The 12105-nt window shown below is 36.2% G+C and overlaps 1 non-coding gene across 1 annotated transcript; it reads left to right on the plus strand.

Annotated features, from left to right (window-relative positions):
* The first annotated feature begins 10391 nt into the window (after positions 1–10391).
* Positions 10392–10494, plus strand: LOC116273966. The gene has a single exon (XR_004182456.1). It is a non-coding gene; the product is annotated as a U6 spliceosomal RNA (small nuclear RNA).
* Positions 10495–12105: the final 1611 nt, after the last annotated feature.

Consider the following 12105-nt stretch of genomic DNA (forward strand, 5'->3'; position numbering starts at 1 on the left):
TGGAGTTTCAGTCTTGTCACTCAGGGTGGAGTGCCGGGGCGCAATCTCAACTCACTGCAACCTCTGCCTCCTGGGTTCAAGCGATTCTCCTGACTCAGCCTTCTGAGTAGCTGGGATTACAGGCATCTGTAATCCCATCCAGCTAATTTTTGTATTTTTACTAGAGACAGGGTTTCACCATGTTGGCCAGGCTGGTCTCAAATTCCTGACATCAGGTGATTCATCCGCCTTGCCTCCCAAAGTCCTGGGATTACAGGCGTGAGCAATCATGCCCGGCCTTATTTCCTTAATAGTCTAGAGTCAAAACTGAAATAATTCCATCACACTCATGGCATCACAATTACCATCTTCTGTGATCCCTTCCATCATTTGACTATTTTATAAACAGAAAGTTCATTTTATTATTATAATTTTGCAAAGCCGTTTTTTGACAGCATATTAACTTATCCTAATAATGCTCTATTAAATGAATAAATCTTTATATATAGATAAGTAATCACACACACACACATGTTATGATCTACCCAGAGCAGTTTATAATTTTATTATAAAATTTCATTTGAGGAGTTATGTAACTATGCTATATTCAAATCTGTGTTATGAGTCATGTGGTAACAAAGGTCTTCCCTAATTATATTTGTAATTAAAGTTTCCCTATAAGTCCTTTTCTCCAACTCATTGATCGTTTTTGTGATAGCTGAACCATTTCAACATTCCTACTTGTTAGATGAATTCAACAGTCTAATAATGTTTTGAATATTTGTTTACATTTTTTCGAGAACTACTGAAAAATCTCTGGTTTTATTTTTCCTTTATTATCCCTTTTCTGCTTGCATTTGATATCATTTTGTTAGACTGTCCATTGGTTTCTATACTAAATTATAAATGCTTGCCTTACATCATGGGTTTTACATCTTTCACTGTATCTTGAAACCTATTTTTTAAATTCTGGAAACAAAAGACATTAATATTGCACTTAAGCTATTGACTATAAAGCTGTTAGTGGTTTAACTCAAATTGCCCTATGTGGAGAATTCATGTCCCAACACACAATTGTTAAATCTTTATATGCAGAATGACATATCAAATATACTATGTTTAAGACAGTTAATTCTCCCTTGCTCATGAGGAAAACACAAATATCTTGTTAGCATATACTATATTTAAGACAGTTAATTGTCCCTTGCTCGTGAGGAAAACAGAAATATTTTGTTAGCAGGTGTTACTTACTGAGTAGCTGGACTGCCTCAGTAAAAGTCCAAGAACAGTAATTTGGAGGGAGCAAATACAGTGACATAGAAAGAAATTCTACTTTCTGAGGATTCCTAAATGCTTTTAAACCATGCTCTTCTTCATGAGACACTGAAAGCACCTGGACCTTCCATCTTTCATCCCAAATTCCTTTTCATCAGCTTATTTGTCACTTGCTTCTTAAGAATTCTTTGTGCTTCCCATACTACTGGATCTTTTCTGCCTTGTTTATTGCCTCAGACTAATCAAGTAAACTAAACTCTCATTCTCTCAATGAACAATAGGTAAGCATTAACTGAAATCTCATAAATATCTGTATTTAATCTTTCTATGAAAGCAGACATGCAGACTCTGTTTCCCACTGAGAGGTGAAGCTGGCTGGGCTTCTGGGTCCCGTGGGGACTTGGAGAACTTTTCTGTCTAGCGCTTGGTATGTTTACTTGGATTGTAAACATACCAATCAGTGCTCTGTGTCTAGCTAAAGGTTTGTAAACACACCAATCAGCACTCTGTAAAAACGCACCAATCAGCACTGTGTCAAGCTAAAGATTTATAAATGCACCAATCAGCACTCTGTAAAAATGGACCAATCAGCACTCTGTAAAAATGGACCAATCAGCACTCTGTAAAAATGGACCAATCAGCACTCTGTAAAATGGACCAATCAGCAGGATGTGGGTGGGGCCATATAAGGCAATAAAAGCTGGCCACCTGCGCCAGCAGCAGCAATTAGCTCAAGTTGCCCTCTATGCTTTGGAAGCTTTGTTCACTCTTCACAATAAATCTTGCTGCTGCTTGCTCTTTGGGTCCGCGCTACCTTTATGAGTTGTAACACTCACTGCAAAGGTCTGCGGCTTCACTCCTGAAGTCAGCGAGACCACGAACCCACTGGGAGGAACAAACAGCTCCAGACACACCACTTTTAAGAGCTGTAACACTCACTGTGAAGGTCTGTGGCTTCACTTCTGAAGTCAAGCGAGACCATGAACCCACCAGAAGGAAGAAACTCCAGACACATCTGAACATCTGAAGGAAGAAACTCTGGATACACCATCTTTAAGAACTGTCACACTCACCACGAGGGTCCACAGCTTCATTCTTGAAGTCAGGGAGACCAAGAACCCACCAGAAGGAACCAATTCCAGACACACCATCACTAATCCTCAGTGCCGAACACTTCATCTGACTGTGTGATGTCCACATGCCTTTGTTAAATGCTTCATGTGGTGATAATATTTACATGTAAAAGAGTCTCCTAGAGTTTTAAAAATTTTAGTTCTTTTGACTCATATATGCACAGACATATTATTTTTCCTTGTAATAAAACAAGATGTTCTTATTAATAAGGTTCTCTACATTCTCATTTATAAAATCTCTCCTACCTTTCCCTTGGCAATATGATTTTATGAACAGCTAGGAAGGTCTTTCTGTTTTTTTGCATCTGCTCACTGATTCAAACACCAAGCTTCCGTTTTCTCATCAACAAAATGGTCAATAAAGAAGAAACCTCTTCCTCATAGTATAGTTAAGAGGATTAAATGCAGCAAATTATTCATGAGTAGATTTACTCAAAAATACCTACCAGATATTCCCAATGCTCAATAAATATCAATTGCCTTTTTTCTCTTTCTCTTCTTGTTCTAGCTGCAAAACAAAATATCATCTACAACTATTTCATTACAAGAAAAGATGAGACTCTCTGTTTACACAAAGACTTTTTCTACCTTAGAAAGTAAGCAAACTCACAGAGCAGTGCTAAACACAAATACCAGTTGTATAGGTGACAGAGAGCTGAAGTCAGTTCACTAAATCATGAGAGAATACAAAGTTTAATAAAGAGTTTAATTGGAAACTGTAATACCTCAGTCTGCTCCAACATCTTTTATTGGATCCTGATTATTATTGCCTGTGGCAGATAAGCTTTAGATCACTCTGAATAAGGTGAAGTGTGCCACTAACTGTTACATTTGAACTCTTACCAGATTAGAAATTGTGCACCTAGGCACATAACACATAATAAATTTCAGGTCCCTTTTTTCTGTTTTCAGGGGATTATTTCTATCTAGGATGTTTTGATGTATTATTTTGAAATAAATTTTGCACAGGATAATATGTTCCCTAAGACTTTTTCTCAGGTGAAAGAAAGGAACACAGCCACACCAGACTAGTGGAAAGCAAGATGTAGTTAGCATCCACCTTCCTAAATGCAGGACCAACCCAATCTGTAGGTCAGTTACAGAACTGAAAATACTGTCTTTGTTTAGGAAAAGTACTACTTTACATGAAAAAAAGAAAAAAATAATCTGTCTTTAGAAGAACTGATCCAATTCAGAGGAAGGAGAAAATGAACCAACACTTAGAATATAACAGGCTAGGCACAAAACTCTAACAGGAATTGTTATTCATATTTAACAGAAAAATGGGCTCATAGAGTTAAATGGAAGTCACACAGCTAGCAAGTAAATAAACAAGGATTCAAACTTAGCAGGGTGTCTTTTCTGCCTTTCAAACATGCTTGATTCTACTCCTCCTTCCTGTTTTATGACCAAAAGACTCAGGATTGTTGCTAGGATCAAATTAGTAATGTATTAAGTAAAAGAAATCTGTTTTAAAACCTGAAGGATCAAGGTGTCTGGTAAACACATAGGCACACCCTGAGCCAGTTTTTCCACAGTAAAATGGAATGTTGCCAAAATAAAATTGGATGAAATTCTAAGAATCCTTTGGAGAGTTAAAATACTGTAATTTTATTGTTGTTGTTTTTGTTTTTGAGACAGAGTCTCACTCTGTCACCCAGGCTAGAGGGCAGTGGTGTGATCTCAGCTCACTGCGACCCCAGCCTCCTGGATTCAAGTAATTCTCCTACCTCAGCCTCCCGAGTAGCAGGGATTACAGGCATGCACCACCACGCCCAGCTAATTTTTGTATTTTTAGTAGAGACAGGTTTTGCCATGTTGGCCAGGCTGGTCTTGAACTCCTGACCTAAGGCAATCCACCGGCCTTGGGCTACCAAAGTGCTGAGATTATAGTATAAGCCAATGCGCTTGGGATCTGTAATGTATTTTAATTGAATTTATGTTATTTACAGCAAAGAATCAGAAAGTCATGTGCCTTAAGACCCTTCTTTCTTCTCTTACTTTTCCTCCTCACTTCCCTTTCACCTCTCTCCTAATCACATATTCCCATATGTGAAGACAGCTAAGTCCTTAAAACAAATTTTCAAGAAAATAAAAAAAGAGGATGAAGAGGAGAATGCATAAAAGCTTCAGGCAGGAAGGAAATTGTATTCATAGCTAAGGGTAGCATTCTCAGAATTCTTTCAGAATTATAAAATATTCTTATTTATTTGATTTGTAAGCTCCTTAAGGCCAGGAATGGTATCTAAAGACTCTTTGTATTCCCAGCAAGTAGCACAGAAAAAAAAAGCTTAATAAATGTTTACTGTTCATAGGCAATACATACACGGAGAAGGAGAGAAAGAGAGGGGAATGATGATTAATTTATAGTTAATTCTTTCACTGCAAGGATTTTGTTGCACCCCTCTTGTATTAGTGTGCTCTCATGCTGCTAATAAGGACATACCTGAGACTGTGTAATGTATAAAGGAAAGAAGTTTAATTGACTCACAGTTCAGTGAGACTGGGAGACCTCAGGAAACTCACAATTATGGCAAAAAGGGAAGCAAACATGTCCTTCTTCACATGGCAGCAGGAAGAAGAAGTGCCAAGCAAGAGGGGAAAAGCTCCTTAAAAAACCATCAGGTCTCGTGAGGACTCACTCACTATCACAAGAACAGCAGCATGGGTGTAGCCATCCCCATGATTCAATTACCTCCCACTGTGTCACTCCCACAACAGGCGGGGATTATGGGAACTACAATCCAAAATAAAATTTGGGTGGGGACACAGCCAAACCACATCACCTCTTGAGATTATTGAAACAACTACAGTGAGTTTCAAAAGCAGAAGTTTCATATTTTAACAGGGAAAGAAAAAAGAATTAAAAATTCAAATTAAGTGGCCAGTAGGTAGGAAGAAACCAGAAAATTAAGATGTAAACAAAGGCAAGGGAAAAAATTGTTTTAGGAAGAGAAAGGATAGAATCAGTTTCCTCAGTGAGGTCAAATATAATATGTAAGGAGGTGTCCAAAGAATTAAGCAACAAGGAGCACATTGATAAACATCAGAAGAAGTAAACTGATTCAGTCTTCTAATATGACTATAGTTTTGTTTCTTGAAAGAACATCTAAAATGTCTAAATTATCTCATGCTGATTTACATGAAAAACCAATTGCCCATAATAAATGCATTCATCCATTTGTGCAAATAGAGCACTTGCTATCATTATGCTGGACAGTGGGGATAAGGAATAGATAAATATTGTGAATGTTTACACCACCATTCAACTACTTTACCATTTTTCTCAAACTCTGGTTTGCGTCAAAATCACCTTCAGAGGCTTTCGGAAAATACATTTGGAAACCACATAATTTTCATTTGGATTTAGCCCAAAACTGAGACAATTTGAATCATACACTATAGGACCAAAGTATCTATATTTTTATAAACTTCAAAGGTAAATTTAATGCACATCAGTGTTTTAAACCCTAACATAGTATTTCTCTAATAGCCATATTGTAAAGGTAAATCTGTGACTTTCATTTCTATTTCAGAAAGACGGAAAACTCAGATAACCTAAAAATTCTCAAGCTCTAACAGCAAGAAACACCGAGTAGAATATAGTATCTTTTTGCTTCTGGTTAAAATGTAAAAGATGAAAAAAACCTTGGTTCTTGTGGTAAAAATGAGAAAAACCTAGACCAAAGAAAAGTTAAAATTTTAATATGACTAAGGAAGATTAGATGCTTCAAAGAAGCCTTGATAAACTGGCATTGGTACCTACTGAATTCTTCCACACCTTGGCACAGGTATCTGGTTTAGTTATGGCAAATTAAAGTGAGAGGTGCTAAAGATGGAAAGATTTTATGGAAAATAGGAGAGGTCAGAATCACCTTGAATGATCATGTAACTGAATCGGAGTACAAAAAAGGCCCAAGCACGAAACAAATTGCTGGTTGGATAATTCTCTCTACCAACAATACCCTCAAATTTTGCAAAAAAGACCTGCAGTAAAGGAGGATCTGAAAACATGATCCTGTGCATTCTCAAAGTGGCTGGATTTTTGAGTCCTAAAGGTGATGAATCTGAAGAATAACCAACATATTGGAAAGGGCAGGCAACTCACTCCCAACTCAAATATTTACAAGCTAAAAGGGGGTGGAATTCAATATGATTATAGCTGTTGCCCAGGCTTATCTCAACACAATATGCTAAGGACAAGAAATGATAAGGACCTCATTCTAATCACATAACCTAAGAAAGGGATTTTATTCTCTGGACTTCAGCACAACCAATATGTTACTTCAATCTCAACTTTTGAATGAATGATATTTGGCATAAAAATCTTAAAATGTGAAAGGTAGAAAATTTAAATTGAAGTAACAAAGATCTACTGATACAAGTAGAAAACAAATAGTAAGATGATAGACTTGTACCAAAATCATACCATAACTATGTTAAAAGTTATTGGGAAAAAATTCCAAAACTAAATACTGTTTATATGAGACATGCTTAAAATGTCTCCTGTAAACAGTATTCAGTTTTACATATTTAGATTTATAGATACTAATAGGTTAAAAAGAAGGGAAAAGATACTAAGGCAAACAACAATTATTAGAAAATTAAAGTAGCTATATCAATATACAAAATAGATGTTAAGACAAAAAATGTTACAAAAAATTACTCATTTCATGGTGACAAAAAGTTAATTTATCAAAAAACGACAATACTAAAGAGGTATACACCTGCTAACACAACTTCAAAACATACGAAGCATTAATTGACAGTAAGGGGGCATACTCTTGCCAGTGGACAAAGAAAGGGTTCAACTGAACTACAAGTTATTGTTTATGCCAGACATTTTGGATTCCTTCTCTCCAAATGAGTATTTTGTGTAGTTCAGCATTATTAGTAATCATTTTCAGTAATTGTTCACAGTTAAATACCCTGCGCAATATGGTAACTTCTCTTCTTGCCCGCCCAGGGTATTTAACAGTGAACAATAGGGGAAGTAGAGATGGTTTGCATAATGGGGACAGGGGCGAATACATGTGGAACCCAGGTAATCTTCTTGTATGACAACTGATACTCCTTTGCCCCACACAGTAGCTGTAAATATACCTTTGGAGGAGCCCTGGACTGAAAATGATTACCAAAGTTTCAGACCACTCTGAAAGGAAGAATCGAGTCACAACAGTTAGTAAGCTACTGAGATCTAACAATGTGATAGGTGAATTTGAAATGAAGAATGGAAACTAAAAAGAAAAATATCAGGTTTAGCCCCAATATCAACTGCAGATATCGGGGCTGTAGTTTGTTTCCCTAATATCCTTCTTCTAAATTTCACCTTAAAAATATTAAAGTTATGAATAAGTTAATCCCTGAATTTGTGTGGAGAAGTATTAGGTTGGTGCAAAAGTACTTGCAGTTTTTGCTATTAAAAGTAATAAAAGAGCCCCCACAGAATTATCTTGTTCCTTTCTGCCATGTGAGAAATTAAGTAGAACCTGGGTTCTGGAAGAGGGCTCTTACCATAACCCAACCATGCTGACACCCTGATCTCGGACTTCCAGCCTCCCGAACTGTGGGAAATAAACCTGTATTGTTTATAAGCCACACAGTCTATCGCCATTCATTACAGCAGCATCAAGACAGAGGTGTAAAGAAATAAGAGTGGCTGCAAAAAGTTGTTTTGTTTTTATTTATGAGGTTTGGTCCTGCTAAAAGTTTTCTATTCTATATTACCTATAGTTCTCAATTATCTACTTTCCACTTTTCTCTGAGAAATAAAAGTTAGTATCTGATATGGTTAGGCTTTTTGTCCCCACCTAAATCTCATCTTGAATTATAATTCCCATAATCCCTAGAATCACCGCATGTCAAAGGAGAGACCATGTAGCGGTAATTGCATCATGGGGGCGGTTTCCTCCATGCTGTTCTCATGATAGTGAGTGAATTCTCACGAGACCTCATAGTTTTATAAAGGGCTCTTCCCACTTCGCTCAGCACTTCTCCTTCCTGCCGCCTTGTGAAGAAGGTGCCTTGCTTCCCCTTCACCTTCCACAATGATTGTAAGTTTCCAGAGACCTCCTCAGCCCTGCTGAACTGTGAGTCAACTAAATTTCTTTCCTTTATAAATCACTCACTCTTGTGCAGTTCTTTATATCCGTATATAAATGGACTAATAAAGTATCCAAAATATTAAATACCAAAAAAATTAAAAGATACGCCAGATATTTCTACTGAGACTACAAAACACTGCCAAAAATACTTTAAAGAAAATCTAAATAAATACAAAGATATGCATGATAATGTATCAGAAGATTCAATATTTATAGATACAATTTTCCTCAAATTGATCTGAAAAATCTTTTTTTGAGTTGGAGTCTCACTCTGTTGCCCAGGTTGGAGTGCAGTGGCGTGATCATGGCTCACTGCAGTCTTGAACTCCTGGGCTCAAGTGATCCTCCCACCTCAGCCTCCCAAATACCTGGGACTACAAGTGCATGCCAATAGACCCAGTTAAATTTTTTGTTATTATTATTATTACTATTATTTAGAGACTGGATCTAGCTATGTTACCAAGGCTGCTCTCAAACTTTTTTCTCAAGTGATACTTTCACCTCACCCTCCCAATTTACTGGGATTACAGGCATGAGCCACTGAGCCCAGTTTGATCTATAAAATCTTAATAGATAATTTTACTTATCATTCTAATATTTTACTTCAAAGGAGAAAGTCCTGAATTCAGACTTAGAAGATGACATTATTTAGACTACTTTTAGATAACAGTGGACTGAGAGTCTCAAGAATTCTTTTCCAGTCATGAAGTAAACTACTGACTCAAGATGCAATGGAACAAAAATTAATTTTATGGAAATGAATAAATTAAAGAGAGAAATTTAAATGTTTAATATTTGAAATATTTTGGTAATATTTATGTTTTATTTTTATGGCTATATGAGAAAAATTTTTCTTCTCTTTAAGATATATCTAACCCACAGTAGATTTTTTGTAAACAAAAATGAAAACTTTTAAAGGAACTTTGATTCTCACTGACCCCTGGAAATGCAGACACCTTTACATACTCTCCTTACGATTCACAGAAGCATTCATTATTTGCATAGATTCAATAAGTGTTTGATTTTGTATTACTCTTTTTTATTACAAATGGTAAACCCCATATTAAGGAGGAATAATTCCAACTTCGTATGTAAAGTCAGTACCTACAAAGCCTTCTCAAGAACATTGGCCTGGTACTTGTGTTCATAAGTTCTCAGTCTACCAGGTGGTAAAAAGGTTACTCAGCAGACCAGGAACTACAACAAAACTTGGGAATTGCTAGGAAAAGGAATTCATCCAATCTATAAATACTGGAGGTAAAATCTGGTAGAGAGAGTTTTGGGGCTTTGCTTCCTAGTTTCAAGATAGAAATGCAACGTCTTAGTTCATTCAGATTGCTATAATAACAGACCATAAATCAGGTAGCTTATAAATAACAGAAATTTATTTCTCACAGTTCTGTAGGCTGAGAAGTCCAAAATCAAGGTGCTAGAAGATTTGTTGTCTGGTGAGGACATGATTGCTGGCTCATAGATAGTCATCTTCTTGTTGTGTCACTACATGGCAGAAGCGAAAACTCTGGTCTCTTTAGACCCTTATAAGGGCACTAATCCCATTCATGAGGACTAAATCATGACCCAGTCACCTCCCACAGGCCTCACCTAATACCATTATTTGTGGAGTTAGGATTTCAAGGTATAATTTTTTGGGCCGGGAATATTTGGTTCACAGCTAGCAGTTAATAAAGGACTTAAGAATTCCAATCCAAGAAGCCTTATAAATATTTTGAGATGAAATAAATCCTTTAGACTTAGTAGTTACTATATATTATACAACTCTAGATTTATGGAAAAAATCAATGAGACACATATAATTAACACCACAAGTGTTCCTAAATAAGTAATCTGGCAATATCTGTTGGGACTTGACTTTTTTGTGTGTGGTCAAGAATAAGCTTTAGTGACCACTTTGGCAGCACATATACTAAAATTAAAATGATAGATGATTTGCATAGCTCCTGTGAGTGGATAACATGCAAATTTGTAAAGCATTCCATATTTTTTTATTACCGCTAGACTAACCCTATAAGAAATGCTTGAGTCCTACCGGGCGCGGCGACTCACGCCTGTAATCCCAAGACTTTGGGAGGCCAAGGCGGGAGGATCACGAGGTCAGGAGATCAAGACCATCCTGGCTAACATGGTGAAACCCTGTCTCTACTAAAAATACAAAAAATTAGCCGGGCAGGCGCCTGTAGTCCCAGCTACTTGAGAGGCTGAGACAGGAGAATGGCATGAACCCGGGAGGCGGAGTTTGCAGTGAGTAAGCCGAGATTGCGCCACTGCACTCCAGTCTCTGTATCAAAAAAAAAAAAAAAAGAAAGAAAAGAAAAGAAAAGAAATGCTTGAGTCCTATACCTGAAAGCAAAAACGAAAATCTACTATCATGAAAACACACAAAATGCACTTGAAGAAGATGGCAGATAGGAGGCAGGGCTAATGTGCATATCCCCTTTGGCAAAAACATAAAAAGAGACAAAGAAGGTCATTATTTAATGACAAAGGGATCAATTCAGTGAAAGGAAGCAACAATTATAAAGATATATATTCACCCAACACAAGACCATCCAGATATATAAAGTAAATATTCTTAGAGCTAAAAAGAGAGAGAGATCCTACTAAAACAACAGTTGAGAACTTCAACATCTAGACAAAAATATCAATGAAGAAACATTGGATTTAAACTGTACTTTAGATCAAATGGATCTAAAAGACATTTATAGAAAATTTCATCCAGCAGCTGCAGAATACACATTTTTCTCATCAGCACATGGAACATTCTCCAAGATAGACCATATGTTAGGTTACAAAGCAAGTCTCAACAAATTTTTAACAACTGAAAGCATGTCAAGTCTTTTCAAATCACAATAGAATAAAACTAGAAATCAACAACAAGAGGAACTTTGGAAACTGTACAGATACATGGATATTGTACAACATGCTTCTGAACAACCTTTGGGTCAATAAAGAAATTAAGAACAAATTTAAATTTTTAAAATTTCTTGACATAAATGAAAATGAAAACACAATATACCAAAACTTATGGGTTATAGCAATAGTAGCACAAGGAGGGAAGTTTATAGCAATAAATACATACACTAGAAAGTGGAAAGATTTCAAATAAACAACCTAAAAATTCACCTCAAGGAACTAGACAAGCAAGAACAAACCAAACTGAAAGTAGAAGGAAGAAAACAATAAAGATAGGAGGAGAAGTAAATGAAATAGAGACCAAAAAATACAATACAAATGATTAACAAAATGAAAAGTTGTATTTTGAAAAGATGGACAAAATTGATAAACCACTAGCTAGATTAACCAAGAAAAAAGAGAGAGAATCCAAATAAGTGAAACAAAAAAGGAGACATTATGACTGATACTATGGAAATTTAAAGCATCATTAAAAACTATTAGAAACAACTACAAGCCAAATATTTAAAAACCTGGAAGGAATGGATAAATTTCTGGACATATGCAACTTCCCAATATTGAAGCCAGAAAGAAATAGAAAATCGGAACAGATTAGTAATGAGTAACAAGATTGAATCTGTACTGGAAAGTCTCCCAACAAAGAAAAGCTCAGGATTAGATGGCTTTACCACCGAAATCTACCA

Source organism: Papio anubis, chromosome 2 (genome assembly GCF_008728515.1).
Source record: "Papio anubis isolate 15944 chromosome 2, Panubis1.0, whole genome shotgun sequence".
NCBI classification, from domain to species: Eukaryota; Metazoa; Chordata; class Mammalia; order Primates; family Cercopithecidae; genus Papio; species Papio anubis.